Here is a 15,518-nt window from a genome sequence, read left to right as displayed (position 1 = left end):
AGGGAAGACGAAAAGCAACAATGCAATTATAATTGGCAAAGCAACATGTAAGATTAAAAGCACTAATCGGGATGAGAGGAAGATGACAAAACACTGACACTCTTTATGAAAAGGATGTAACGGTCATAAATCTGCACGACCAGGTATCTCAAAAGCTAAATGTATCAACGAGCCCCGTTAGAAAAAAAAATTAAAAATAAGGCATAAACACTGATTTTTACTGGGTTATTTTAATAACTGCTTTCAAAATATAAAATTTCTATTTTTGTTGATGCCTGTGTTCAGTGCAGTCGGCCTGTTTATGTTTCGACGTAGATCCGCAGGTGCAGCTCATCTGAGGAGGGCGTCTGTCGATACTAAGTTTAATTAGAAAGAGTCCAACCGACGTGCTTGTCTTGAAAGGTGGTGATCTCCTCCCAACTCTGCGCTGACATCCTTGGGCCAAGGAGATCCCAGCAAGAGGATCACAAGGCCCATTGAGGCAGAGGGTGGCGTGGGGGCACCTGAGGAGCCTGTCTGAGGGGATGTTCAGTCACTGAGAAGGCAGCGTGGCCTCAGTCTGGGCCTTCGGGCTGGACCGGCGGGTTGCTGAGGGGAGGGCTTTGACCTTCATACGGCAGCCCCACCCCCCATGCCTTCCAGCAGTGGGTGAAGAGCGGGCATCCTCAAGGGAGCCCTGGAGTGCTCCCTATCCCCTCTGCCAGCACCAGGCAAACAGTCGTCTTTCTTCAGTTTCAACAACACGCAGTTTTTGAGCACACTAAATGTCAAAGACCCTGTTCTGGGCTTCTGTTTTAGGGCACTTTTTCCAGGCTTCTTCAGGAGTGGTGAGTGAGCCAAAGTTCTAGGACTCATGTGTGGCTTCCAGGTGCTTCAAAATCAAGATTTGTCTGGCAACAGTCCCTAGCCAGTGCTGATCCATGACTTAGTTTCCAACAGGTTGAGGCAAAAATTAGAGATAAGTGCCAGAAAGTGAGTTTTTAGGGAAGGCAAACCTAGTCCGTTTAGAAGGTGGTTCTTTATTCTCATCTTAGGTCCTTGCTTGTTTTGTCTTTAAAGAGGTCTTTCTTTTCTGAAATGATGGTAGATGACAAGGGCTTTTTTTTTTTTTTAAGATTTTATTTATTTATTCGACAGAGATAGAGACAGCCAGCGAGAGAGGGAACACAAGCAGGGGGAGTGGGAGAGGAAGAAGCAGGCTCATAGCAGAGGAGCCTGATGTGGGGCTCGATCCCACAACGCCGGGATCACGCCCTGAGCCGAAGGCAGACGCTTAACCGCTGTGCCACCCAGGCGCCCCTGAGCTTTTTTTTTTTTTTAACAACTTATTTGAAAAATAAAAGATTGACAACCCTACAGCCCCCAAATAAATTAATGGATGAATGGATAGACGATGTATTGCTCTGTGAATCCGAGTCTGTGGGAACCCCCGTGCTGCATGGTTTCATTCCGTAGCTCTAAGGACTACCCAGGCCACAAGGATATAATGTTTCTGCGGTTGCCTTGCACTGTTTGCAAATGTACCTTGACCAGCAGTGGGAGGGGTCCAGTCATCCCGGGAGCCAGATTTGCTCTGGAATGATGGGAGCTCCATAACAGTCCTGCCCTGGAGACTGGAAGACATGCTGCATTGCTAAGCATTGCTGAACCTAATGATTCCTGCCCCTTTTTAAAATCCCTGTTGGAGTCTGTCCCCACATTGACAACTGATGTCAAAAACCTGAATACTTGGTCCCCCACATATTCTACTCAGGAAACTCATCATAATCCAACATCATTCTAGAAGGAAAATTGTCAGGTACACATAGAGCAATCATCTCTAATATGACAAAGTTGCCCTGAATCTGTCTTCAAAATTCAAAAGAAAAAAGAATGAAAATTGGAGGTTATAATTTTACCAATATCAATCCAAAGAGAGACAAGTACCATCTTCATTTACATTATACTTTTATCCCCCAAAATTTCAAAAATGATTTCTGATGTTATCTCCATCACTTAGTGATTAAAATGTTAGGGAGTTTACTTTAAACCCAAGTTCAGTTTGCAAGATTGGCTCGTTCAACATGGCGCTTCACTTCTTTCTACCATAGGACACAGCACAGTGTGGGGAGCTTTGGTCTGTCTGACAGCAAGTACCTGAGTTTAAATCATGATTGGAAATTATTTATTAACTGTGTTGCTTTCAGCAAGTTTGTAATCTAAGTTGAGTTTCACATCTGTAAAATGGGTATTATGGGACCAACACATAATCGTGGTGTATCTGGTGTGAAATACTTAAGAAACACTAGTCCTGTGTTTTAAAAATCCAATTAGACTTCCAATTTTTAATTTTAAATGAACTTTCACAGGATACCTTCTTTTTTTGCTTGGATTATTTAAAAAAAGGATTGGGAGGAAGAGTTTAAATTCGTTTCTCAAGTTTGTGAAGAATTATACAAATGAGCCTGGAGTGAAACGGTTTTGTGCCAAATGTTTTGCCTACTCATAACGCCAAATACCCACAAATATGAACCACAGGTGGTCCGAGCTTTAATCTCACACCACTGTCTCTTTAAACAGTGTCCTTAGCATTGCGCTTTGGCGCTGAATCATGACTGACTCAGAGGTTTATAAATACTGCTACTTGAATCACTTGGAATTTTCTTTAGTGGTCCCCTACTTCCCTTTCTAAGTTTCAATTGGACCTGACCCTGCAAAGGGAGTGATATCTGACAAGTTCACTTCCCACGCTCCTGGGGCTGCTAAGTCTCTCTGACGTACGTGATGCGTTTATAAGAGGGAACATTCTAAAAATAAGCTTAATGTATTCTCATTCAGTTCACTATATAACTGATGTAACTTGAAGACAGTAAGCCACACTCATCAGTTGTCTCTAACAGCTTACTAAATGTCAGAGAGAGATGGAAATGTTCTAAATTAGGATGCCACCCTAATCCCTTACAAGAAAAATTAGAATGCATACATTTTTGTAGGAAAAAATGCTTGAAAAAGATAATGTAAGTATATAACATTCAAAATCTACACCTCATTTGGTGGAAATAGTTAAAAGGTAACACTCAGAAAAACAGCTAAGCTGCCATGTTGAAAGCAGCCGAGATGTGATTGCTGGTACGTGAAATCATTTCAGTAAGGGATTTATTTGAGGAATAGGGGGTGAGGAATTATAGATGTAATGCACAAGTCAACACTGTTAGAGTCGTCAACTCATCCTCTCTGCTCACAATAACGTACAGCACAGAGATAACCCGAAAATCTTTTACATTGCTTTTGTATTATAACATTATTTGCAGTAGATTTATTTTCCCAGTTATATTTAAGACTTGTTTGCTTTTTTGTGTATTCATTACCTGATAGATGGGGGAAAAAAGATGCCCATTAGCATTCCTCAAGGGCACAGGGAAGTCTGGGAGATAACATTTTGCCAGAGATAATCTGCAAAATAAATTGTGTCTGCAAGTGAGTGGGAGGCGTCTGGAGTGGAGCCAGTCACAATACGTGATGGCCGTGCAGTCTGTCAGCCACCCTCCAGGTGGCCCAGGGGACGGAGCCCGCTTGCTAGCACACCTACTCACTCCTGTGCTCTCCTTTCCCTCAGGTCCACACCCACCGCTCCAGAGAGGTTGTGGGTAGAGCATTGTGGATGACAAGCCTCAAAAAAGGAGCATCCTTTCTGTGGCCCAGGTAAGAATAGCTCACCTGGGTCCTGGGTGAGAGCCCCCTGGGCTTCTTTGAGGCCAGAGGGATCCTGAAACCACAGATCCTGAGACACGCTTGAGATGTTTATTTGTTTTTCTGGAAGCCCTGCAGTCACCCTAAAAATTGAACACATTGTGTTCAATGTGTTCAATTTATAGAACAGACCTATATATGTTCCGTGCTGGCAGGATCTACATAGAACTCCGCTTCATGGTGTTCTGAGAAAAACCTTTCAAATCGTCGGCTGTGTGGTTCAGTCTGTCTCTATACCTCATTGCGCTTTTGAATATGTCAGTGGTGTCTTCATGTGTTCCGGACCATCAACGGAGCCTACCAAAATCAGATTTTGTCTTTGCAGAAAATCTTAGTTGACATTTTTATGGTAGCCAAAGAGGTGACATTGTGATTGCAAAAAGCCAGAGTGATCCAAAATCCAATATTTGTAAAAGAGTAATTGGTTTGCAAGGAGATAAAATATTCCCCAGTAGTTCATCAGATTTCTTTAAAAGTCATAGTTACATGCGGGCAGATCATGTTTGATTGAAAGGTGATAATTTACAGAAGTCTACAGATTCCGGGAACTGTGGACCTGTTCCACATGGACTACTTGGAGGACATATCTTACGATTTGGCACTGAGTGATTTTGGATTCTAAGTGACAGCCCTAACAGCCACAGATTTTCTGATGATTAGCCAGCCAGTATTCTTTTGACTTGATTATTCTCTTCAGCGCAAGTGAATTTATTATTGCCACTGACAGCATTCACTTACCAGTAAAATATTTACTCTTCAAAAGAAAGGAGCACCCCAAGTTTGGGGGATCAAAGTCCAAAGAAAGCTAATACAAATCAGTTGAAAACTGAATGAGCTAAGGCCACCTTGCTGAGGGCGACCAGGAAAGAAGAATTCTCAAAGGACTCTTTCTGACTCTTAAGAAGGAGATGAACAGTGAATGAAATTTTTTGAAAAAAAAAAAAATTCTCTGTAATCTTTTGAATTCTAGGGAAGGTGACACTGGAACAGCTAGTTTCAAATCCTCCTCCCAGAAACAGACAGAAGCATAAAAGCAAAACACTAGAAACAAGTCCTCGGTGCTGGAAGTGAGATGTTGCCAAGAGAGAGGATTATCTGATCTATAAAGTCAAGGAGAGGCAGGACCAAAGATCTCACCCCAAGCCGACTCAGTTCTCCTACCCTGGAGGTGGTGTCCTGCCGCAAGAAGCGAAGCAGGTCTTGACAGATCCCTCCAGCAATCCCCACGGACAAGGGTGAGGGCGAGAGGTGAAGGCGAGCGCCCTGCCCGTCGATGCCTAGATCCAGAGGTTGCAGGGGCAGGGCAGAAAAGCCAGCCTGAGGGCACGAGAGAAAACCTCTCCGCGACTCAGCTCACTGATTCCTCGGTTTCTCGGTAGCAGCCCAGATTCATTCTGACATGAAGAAGTAACTTTCCTAAAATGCAGAAGGAGGCAGGACCCTCAACCCCATCTGAAAGGGCAAAAACGACCATGAGAAAGATGAAGACCACTCCCATGGGGACACTTTTTCTCTGGGAATTAACCGCAGCGTATTTGGGGAGCGGGACCACCGATGAGATTCTGCCAGCTCTGTTTTCTCTCATCCGGAATTTTACCTGCCTGACCACTTCCTCCTGATATATTAAGATGCACCCCCAAATTAGAGCAATTTGGGACACTGTACGTAGAGGGACGTTCATCCGCGATGACAAGTCACGCTCCCAGTTTGGCGGGTAAAAGCCCCGGGGAGGATCCCAGAGAGAGTTGTGCCCATCACGTATACTTGGAGGTTGAACAAAAAAACAAATGTAAACTATCTGCAATAATTTCATCAAAGAGTGGAAACACAACTTCCGTGACACACATCAGTTCCCTCCCTTCCCGACCCACGTGTGACCCCGTTCCCTCCCTACCCTATTGAGGCTGCAGAACAATCCAGCCATGACATTATCCAACACCTCGAACTCCAGGTTAGCTATGAGAAGATTAAAAATAAAAACAAAAAACAAAAAAACAGATATCTTCTCTGCAACATTCAATGCCAAAAGTAAAGGGAATCCCACAATTTTTAAACAGCCATGACTCATGAGTTCTACAATTCAGTAAAGTGCCTTTTTCATATAGCAATAATGGAAAAATCTTATCAAATATGCAGATCTTCAGAAAATACACAACGGGGGCTCCTGGGTGGCTCAGTGGGTTAAACGTCTGCCTTCAGCTCAGATCAAGATCCCAGGGCCCTGGGATCTCCCCGTGTCAGGCTCCTTGCTCAGCTGGGAGTCTGCTTCTCCCTCTGCCATTCCCCCTGCTTATGCGTGCTCTCTCTCTCTCTGTCAAATAAATAAATAAAATCTTTTAAGAAAATACACAACTCATGTACTCAACTAAGGAAAATGGTTTGAGGGTATACACCAGTGGCAGAGAAGAGTGCACTAAAGAAGTCACAGGGGCATGTACAGTGGCATGAAAGGCCCAGACACGGGAATTAAAACACATAACTAAATCGGGGCGCCTGGGTGGCACAGCGGTTAAGCGTCTGCCTTCGGCTCAGGGCATGATCCTGGAGTTATGGGATCGAGCCCCACATCAGGCTCCTCTGCTGAGAGCCTGCTTCTTCCTCTCCCACTCCCCCTGCTTGTCTTCCCTCTCTCGCTGGCTGTCTCTATCTCTGTCGAATAAATAAATAAATAAAATCTTTAAAAAAAAAACACACATAACTAAATCTAAACAACCTGGAACATAAAATTATAAAACAAGATGGAAATGTAATTCCTAATCAATTCTAGGGGCGTCTGGGTGGCTCCGTCAGTTAAACATCCAACTCCTGGTTTTTCTCAGGTCATGATCTCCAAGTCCATCGAGCCCACCTCCCCTCCCCTCTTTGGCTTCCTCTGCCCCTCCCTCCACTCGTACTGTCTCTCTCCCTCTCTCTCTGAAATGAATAAATCTTTAAAAGAAAGAAATACTAAATTGTAAAAGACTATTACTTTAATAATTCAGTAATTATCTAGGAAGAACTCCCAGAGGATACCAAGAAAAACCTGTGAAATGGAAAGAAATGTTATCCCTGATAAATTCTTCATCTTAATAGGTATCAGTCATTAGATATTATTTCATACTAATAACCTGAGAAAGTTGTACCTAAGGATCTAAAAGAAATCATTGGTGAAACTAAATATTGACTTTAATCCATAAAATTACTGGAAGAGAATTAAAGAGGGGAAACCACAAACACTGACCGTATCAAAATAGAGAACAGAAGCAGCAAGAAGACAGAAACATGAAATAAAAGAAGTAATAAACATATCTTATAAAAATAAATGTGAAGGAAATAATCTCACTATTAAAAGAAGTGATTTTTAATTGGATCAGAAAACAAAATCCAACTCTACACTGTGTGTAAAGAGATATACTCAAAAGTCACTCAGAAAAGTCAAGATAAAACAGCGGCATAAAGATACATTATGTCAATATTCACTGCAAAAAAAAAAAAGAAAGAAAAAAGAAAACACGGGTTACAATGCAAACATCAAAGTAGAACTTAAGGAAAAAGGCATTAAGTAGAACAGAGCCACTTTTATTAAAAAGTGCAAATTCACAAGGAATGTTATCCATCATAAACTGATGTGCCCAGTAACACACCATAGTAGACATGGTTTAAAAATAGATTACTGCAGATGTGAAGAAATTAACGTAATTAGTGCATTCCTAAAAGATTAGGTCGATAAAAATAATCAATGAATAATAAAATCACTTTAATGCCTTCATAAATGCCACATTTACAGAGAGTACAGCTCCTTCCCAACCTGCGTGGAACATACACGGAATCTCACCACATGTTGGGCAGCTACGGAAGGCTCGACAATTTTATTTTATTTTATTTATTTATTTTTAAAGATTTTATTTATTTATTTGACAGAGACAGCCAGCGAGAGAGGGAACACAAGCAGGGGGAGTGGGAGAGGAAGATGCAGGCTCATAGCGGAGGAGCCTGATGTGGGGCTCGATCCCACAACGCCGGGATCACGCCCTGAGCCGAAGGCAGACGCTTAACGACTGAGCCACCCAGGCGCCCCGGCTTGACAATTTTAAACCATTGATATGGTACAGACCCTATCTGACCATAATGCAGAAATAAATTAAAAACAATCATTAAAAGGGGCACCTGAATGGCTCAGTTGGTTATGTGTCTGGCTTCAGCTCAGGTCGTGATCTCAGGGTCCTAGGATCAAGCCCCGCATTGGGCGTCCTGCTTAGCAGGCAGTACGCTTCTCCCTCTCACTCTGTAGTGCCCCCTGCTTGTGCTCTCTCTCACTCTCTCTCTCTGTCAAATAAGTAAAATCTTAAAAAGAGAGAGCGAGAGAAAGAATCATTTAAAAAAATAAAGAATCTCCAATTAGTTGGAAATTTTAAAAGGAAAAATTGGAAAGAAGGAAGGGAGGGCAGGAGGGCAGGAGGGCGTGCTGTGCAGGGAAAGAACGCTTGTCTACCTAAGTCTTGGGCCAAAGAAGAAGTAACACCTGCAACTGGAGATATTAATTATAACATCATATTAGTTATAATGTGGATATTAATTATAATGAAACATTATATATGAAAATTTACAGGATATAATTCTAGATCTATTCTTAGAGAAAATGCACAATCTTACTCGCATTCCTTAATTACCAGATTACTTCTCGTCATTTTTCCTTTTTTATTGATCTTGAATGTCTATTTGAAGAACTATGACAACAAGAGAAAAAGAGAGGAAAAAATGTAGCCAACGTGAGATACAAATAAATCACCGAAGGAATTTTTTAGCATGGCAGGACTTGATCATGCCAATCATTGTAGGCTTCATGGGTCTCTGATCCAAACAGTCACAGCTCTGGCAACAGACTTCCCCATTTCCTAATGAATGATGAACTTTGGAAGCAGCCAGCCATTGTTCCAATCCCTGTGACCACATGAAATGACCCTCATAGAGCTTTCCCTACATACCAGCCATTGTTTGAAGCAATTTTCATGTATTAATTCATTTAATCCTCACCACAAACTAAGGATACAATACACTGCCCCAATATGAGCTTCTTTCCAATTGCTAAGTGAATTTATTACCTAAAGATTTGATTCTCTGCCCTCCCCATTTCCAGTTTATAAAAATGTGTGGTCCTTTTCTAATCTTGTAACTAAATAATCACCCAACGAAGCGTGTCATGTAATCAGAAGGCCTCTTATTTTTCCAAGAGCCGTGTGCCCTCTATTTTTCTAATATATCCACCCTGTGTTCATCGGAGGACCACCCCAGATCCGCTCAGGGATGATCAGAAAGAACCAAAATTATTAAAATTGTCTTCTTTGGATTTAAAGAATGTAGTGTTTCCTGTCTAGGTGATGTTCACAATTTTTCCGATTTGTGATGACAGAGATGAACCAGGGTCTTGACATATGTTCAAATAATAGAACTTTTCCTTTTTAACTATACACTTACGGGGAGTAAAACCAAATAAATAGAGCCAGCGGATGTTAAAAGCAACATTCAGCTCTGACGCACAGTTGCAGCTAACCAACGAACAGCTGTAATGCTATTTTGCAATGAATCTTGTTTTAATATTTCACAGAAAATTATTAAAATTAAAAATTCGATGAGTATAGCTTAGCAATCAAAAATCGTCCCATGAAGCCTCTACAAAATCAGCCCGAGAGGTCACTGCAAACTCTCCTAGCTCTCTAAAGATAATTAGTTTCTTTTGAATAATGCTTAAAGGAGAAATCGTCTTTTAGCTCTATGAGTGAGTTAATCTTCTGGGATTTTTTTTCCCCCAAACAGGAAATTTCTCTGAAACTCTATGGTGCAAAACTACAAAAAGAAAGGGGGAAAAAATCCTAGGCTAATGAACAAATAAGAAATCGAAATTGCTTGGTTCATCAACTACATTATCCCTTATTATGTCTGGGACCTACCATGCTTTAATTTTTTACCGGCTAGAAGTGAGAGGAGAATGCTTTAAAGAAGTTGGAAATGCACCTATTTGGGTGTTCAACAAAGCCCAGCATTTGTACATTCTGTCAAACAGTGGAGTGGGTTCAACAAAATGGACCCTCTCCCAGGCTAGTGAAGAGACATCTAGAGACAGAAGAAGGGTATATCCTTGCTCCAGCATTTTATCATCATTCATATTCCAGCATCCGTTGAATATCAGTAGTAAGGTTTATTGGTTCGTACATTCAGTCAACATACATCCTTCGTAATGATTTCTATTTATTATTCCTGCTGCTAGTGAACTATTATAGTAGTGGTGGTGGTGGTGATTTTATTATTATTAATCATTAGGAAAAGAGTCATTTTCATTCTCAGAAGGACTGCATCTAACCTAGCATCTCCTCCCAGGTTACTGCCAGGGCTCTCTTTCCCTAGAGTAAGAAGCATTATTGCTATGCTGGGCTTCGTCAAATGGGCAGCATCTAAGTCCCGTAAAATACAAAAGGCGCCATATCTTAAGAAGACAGGTCGTAACCCTGAATTCAGTGCAGCACATGAAACCACACCCCTAGAATCAAAAAATGTGTCAAAAACCAGAGAGTCTGGCCTCCCTGTCCTCTGAGGGGAACTCTGGAAATAAGACACACAGCCCACGAGTATGGTGGGAGGACTGACCATAAGACAGAGAGAGAGTGCTCACCAGTTTGGGTTGCATCAGATTGGTCTTATTCTATATCAGAAATGTGGTGTCTTTGTGGGGACCCATGATAGGTAGTTTTCCAGAAAAATTTTGCAAATACAGTCATTGAAATGATTAAATGTATGTGCTGGCATGGGAGGATACAAGTACTGTGAAGGAAATTATGATGCACTCTTAGGGTTTTCTTAATAAGAACATTTTGGTTAGAACTTCCACTTCTGGTCCTAAGATAGTAATGGGCTCTAGAATTACCCTCCCACCATGAACAACTAGAAAAGTGGACCAAAAAAATAACAAGAGTAGCAGCCTCAATATCGAACCACAGGTAGCACAGTGGTGTCTTCGAGAAGGGAGACATGCCAAGCAAGGACCTAGAAGCGTCCATGAGTTGAGGAGACAGTTTGGGTTTGGGGACATTGAAATGGCCAGAATTTATAGGGCAGAGCCCTAGAGAAGAGGGAGACGCATGGAGAAACAACACCAGAAATCTGCCTAGGAGTCTGCTTGAATTCTGGACTGAATACCAATCTGCACAGGCATTGGATAAAACTCCACAAGTCCAGGAAAAATTAACTTCCGGGGAAAAAGTAATTACCAGGCCACTTGAAACAGGATGAGTCTCAGAACTCACACGGGACTGGGAATCATTCAAGTTCCCAAAAGCCAGAGTAAAGAAGTGCTGGTGAATGCAGAGGGCATTTAGGCAAGATCCCAGAGAAATCATGCCTTGTAGTAGGACAAAATTAACCACAGAAAAGAAGCTACTCTAGATATTTACACTGAGGAGTTTAAAAACAAACCTTGATCTAATCTGCATCTAACTTAATTGCGTGCTAGAATGAAGTCAACCCTCTTCAAAGAAATAACAATAAAACCCAGCACTCAGTAACATAAAATTCTCCATGTTCATCATCCAAAAAAATTACCATAAGAATAAACATAAGAAGGAGCGGGAAAAAATGTGACTCACGATGAAGAGAAAATAAATTAACGGAAATATAATCGGAAATAACAGAGATGATGGAATTAACAGGCAGAAGTACCGTAACAGGTATTATAAATATCTTCAATATGCTTAAAGGTCTATAGGAAAAGATGAACATATGAGAATTTCTAGATGGAACTTCTAGAGATGAAAAATAAAATATCCATTGTATAGGATTAATATCAAGTTAGACATCACAGAAAGAAAGATTGGTGAACTCGATGATGTAGCAAAAATTTGTCCCAAATGAAACAAAGAAAAAAGAATGAAGAAAAAAATTGGACCCTGAGTGACATATGGGAAGATATCTAACAGTCTAACATACATGTGTTTGAAGAAATAATGGCCAAAAGTGTTCCAAATTTGTTCAAAACTATAAATGCATATACCTGAGAATTTCAACAAACAGCAAGATACACACACACACACACACACACACACACAGAAAACACCAAGGCACAACATAATCAAATTACTGAAAAACAAGAACAAAGAGAAAACCCTACAGTTATCTAAAGAAAAAAAGGCACGTTACATAGAATGGAACAAAATTAAGAATGACCGTACCCTTCTCATCAAAAACTAGGCAAGCCAAAAGAACATTGTATTCGTATCTACTGCAACTTAACAAATCACCCCAAAACTAGTGGCTTTAAACCACACAATGACATATTATCTCTCACAATTTTTGTGTGTAAGGAGTTTGGGACTGGCTCATTTAGGCAGCTCTGGTAGGGCTTCTCATGAGATTTCTGGACGGGGGACGGAGAATCCACTTTCAAGGCGTATCAGCCTCCTGTCTGACAAGTTGACTGATGCTGACAAGTTTGTTTCTCTCCAAGTGGGCCACTTCGTGAGACTGCTTGAGATCCTCATATCACGGTGAGTGGCTGTGTCCAGAATGAGTGTTCCAAGAAACCCAGCGGCAAGATGCGCTGACTACATAACCATTCTGAGAAGTGACAGACATCATGCAGTTTCAGTCATATTCTGTTGATCATATGGGTTGGTCCTGATTCCGTGGGGGTCAGAACTACACAAACACGTGAGCACCAGGAGGTAAGGGGTATTGACGGCCATCTTGGAGGCTGGCTGCCATAACAATTGAACATTTTTTGAGTGCTTGAGAGAAAAAAAAAAAAAAAAACCCAAAAACTTCAGCAGAGTACTTTATATGTGACAAAATCTTTCAAAGATGAAGGCAAAATAAAGCATTTATCAAATAAAAACTGTGAGAAGTGCCACCAGTAAACCTGCACTGCAAGAAATATTAAAGTAAGTGCTTCTGACAAAAAGAAAATCACACTAGATGAAAATCTGATTCTACCCGAAGGAATAAAGAACGCGAGAAATGGTAAATATGTAGGTAAGTGTCGCATACATTTTTTTCTCAATTTTACATTTACATAAAAGATAATTGACCACTTAAAACAGCAATAATAACAATAATGTATCGGGGCTTATCATGTATTTAGATATAAGAGGTAGAACAACAATACACCAAGAGTAGAAGGAGAAAATGGAAATGCGCTATTGCCCAATCTTTGTGTTATATGTGAAGTGGCAGAATATCTCATGAGTTTGCACGGTGATAAATTAAAGATGCATATTGTGAGCATTAGAACAACCGCTAGAAGATATGTATCTGAGTACATTTCAGAAGAAGTTTACGTGAGATATAAATTGATATTTCATCATAATAAAGAAGTCAATTCATCAAGAAGACACAACGGTGTCAGGCATGTGTAGATTTGATAAAACACAACCCTGAAAGCCGACCAAGAGAAAATCTACAGAAGGTGATGGAGAAATAAACCAATCTGTCATGTCTAAAGTTAAGAAGACTCTCTAGACACAGCTTTGGTGAGGATGCGAAGCAACTCGAACCGTCACATGCCGCTGGTGGGGACGTAATAAGGTACACCTGCTTTGGAAAACTGGCAGTTTCTTAAGAATTTCTCTGGGTTCATGTCGCCTCGCTGGCCAAGTCTGTGCAGACGTAGTCAGCCCACCAGCTAGCACCTGCCAAGGACGCTGTCTCTGAGGAAACTCTACAGAAGGAGGAACACAGGAAGCTCTGGAGAAGAAAAATCCAATCTATAGAGATCAAAAAAGAGATCAGTGGGGGGCGCCTGGGTGGCACAGCGGTTAAGCGTCTGCCTTCGGCTCAGGGCATGATCCCGGAGTTCTGGGATCGAGCCCCACATCAGGCTCCTCCACTATGAGCCTGCTTCTTCTTCTCCCACTCCCCCTGCTTGTGTTCCCTCTCTCGCTGGCTGTCTCTATCTCTGTCGAATAAATAAATAAAATCTTAAAAAAAAAAAAAAAAAAGAGAGATCAGTGGTTGCTTGGGACCAGGGTGGGAAGGACTGGCTGGGAAGAAGCACAAGGGAAACTTTTGAGGTGGTGACTACACTTGTCAAAGTTCATCCTACTCTAAACTGAAAGCAGATGGCCATATTGTATGCAAAGTATGCTTTAATACAATTTATTTTTTAAAAACACTTTGACCTCATCATGTGTCTGGTATATGTTTACATACAATTCAAGGGTTCCTGAAATTAGTTTGTCACCTTAAATAGATCAAATAACTTCTGTATGTCCCCGTTATTTAGGAAGGTGAAGTCAAAGCCATATCCTTAAATTAAACTAAAAAGCTGAGATTTCACATACCTACGTTGCACTCTTTCAAAAACAGTTTTATTTAAAAATGTGTAGTTGTTGCATATAATTTTCAAATGTAAGTTTGTTTTTCTGCTGTCAGGTACTTACAAATACTCCCTTGTAAAATCTTAAAGGAAAATGAAACCAGGACAAACAACTCAAAATCTATGCAATGTTCTAATCTGAGCAACAACAATAACAAAAAAACAATAATCCTGGTAGAAAATACCAGTCCCATTAAAGTGACTTTTTATTCCTAATAAATAACAAAATGCTATTATAAATATGGGAATCTCTCCCCAAATCTCATGTTGTATAAGTAAGGGGGGGTAAAGGACTGAGTTTCCCCATTTACAGAGAGAAAGGGCAAATGCTCAGAGATCAAAAGAGCCACCCAGTAAGTACTTCTAAGATCGAGCACGTGGCCAGGCTGGGGGAGGGGTAACAGGATGGATGCGCAATGTGCCCAATGCTGTATTCCCACACGCGGGGCTGCGTGCAGCTCTGTGAGCAGGTTTTGCCTTCAGCTGCGTTACTTGGTTGCGGTTAAAATGCTCGGGAAAAATGAAATGAAATGAAATGAAATGAAATGGAATGAAAAAATGAAATGAAATAAAATGAAATAAAATAAAATAAAATAAAATAAATAAAATAAAATGCTGGGGAAAATCTACATCATCAAAGAATGTGACTTTCACTGTATATGGGCACCATTCTCCAATTTATGGATCATGCGTGAGCCAGTCTGACTTACAGAAACAGGTGTCAGAGTAGCAGAATAGAGTGTATTTTTTGGTGAATCTTTGAGCTCAAAAGTCAATTTCTCGGGAAAACTTTCCCAACCCCCTCGCCCCAGGCCAGGGCAGACCCAGCCAGGCTCACATTCCTGGAGCTGTCTGTACTTTTCCTTCATGTTTGTGTCCTTCTGAAATTACCTTTCCCATTGGATTATAAGGTGTCGTTTTCCTCACTCCTGTATCCTCAGCACCTGCCATGGTGCCTAAGCTCAAGAGCCAACCCGATATTGGTCGACTGAAAGAATTCCTTAATTAATTAAATGTTAAGATGCCATTAAAGTAAAACCTTACTTGCTCTCAGCTATGGCGTTTATAAAATTAAACTTTATAATACTGTTCTTTTTCCTTATGCCTTTGTTTTCTTTCTGTTTAAAATAAGAGACAGAAATCCTGGATTATGTATGGATCTACCCTGTTGGTGACAGTGACAAAAAACAGTGGGAAGACACGGGAAGAAAGATAATGAGCTTGAAAGATGAATAAAAAAAATAATTGTCACTGTGGCTGCCAGCTCTCCGTTGTAAACGATTATCAAGTGAGCCTGCTTAGATCAAGGTAAGCCCACCTGACTTCACCTGTCAAACCCATCTCCAGGGCTGAATTAAGAAAGTCGTTGAAAACAATATTATTACAACAATTTGTTTCTACAAAATTCACTCGGTTATTACCATCTACTTTATTTCTCATTGTAAATGGC

General features: G+C 40.9%; 1 long non-coding RNA gene and 1 pseudogene across 1 annotated transcript in view; both read left to right on the top strand.

Moving 5' to 3' along the window:
- Positions 1-15,518, top strand: part of LOC123792359 (uncharacterized) — a 44,500-nt gene that overhangs the window by 27,768 nt on the left and 1,214 nt on the right. Inside the window, exons 6-7 of the long non-coding RNA XR_015727020.1 lie at positions 3,596-3,681; positions 15,201-15,376. This is a non-coding gene — a long non-coding RNA (uncharacterized LOC123792359). The remainder of the gene's footprint in view (positions 1-3,595; positions 3,682-15,200; positions 15,377-15,518) is intronic.
- LOC148108820 (mitochondrial inner membrane protease subunit 1 pseudogene) lies at positions 3,777-4,389 on the top strand (annotated as a pseudogene).

The sequence above is a fragment of the Ursus americanus genome, chromosome 16, assembly GCF_024610735.1.
Source record: "Ursus americanus isolate L20-20 chromosome 16, mUrsAme1.1.p, whole genome shotgun sequence".
Taxonomy (NCBI): Eukaryota; Metazoa; Chordata; class Mammalia; order Carnivora; family Ursidae; genus Ursus; species Ursus americanus.
This window is presented reverse-complemented; position numbering and strand designations above follow the sequence as displayed.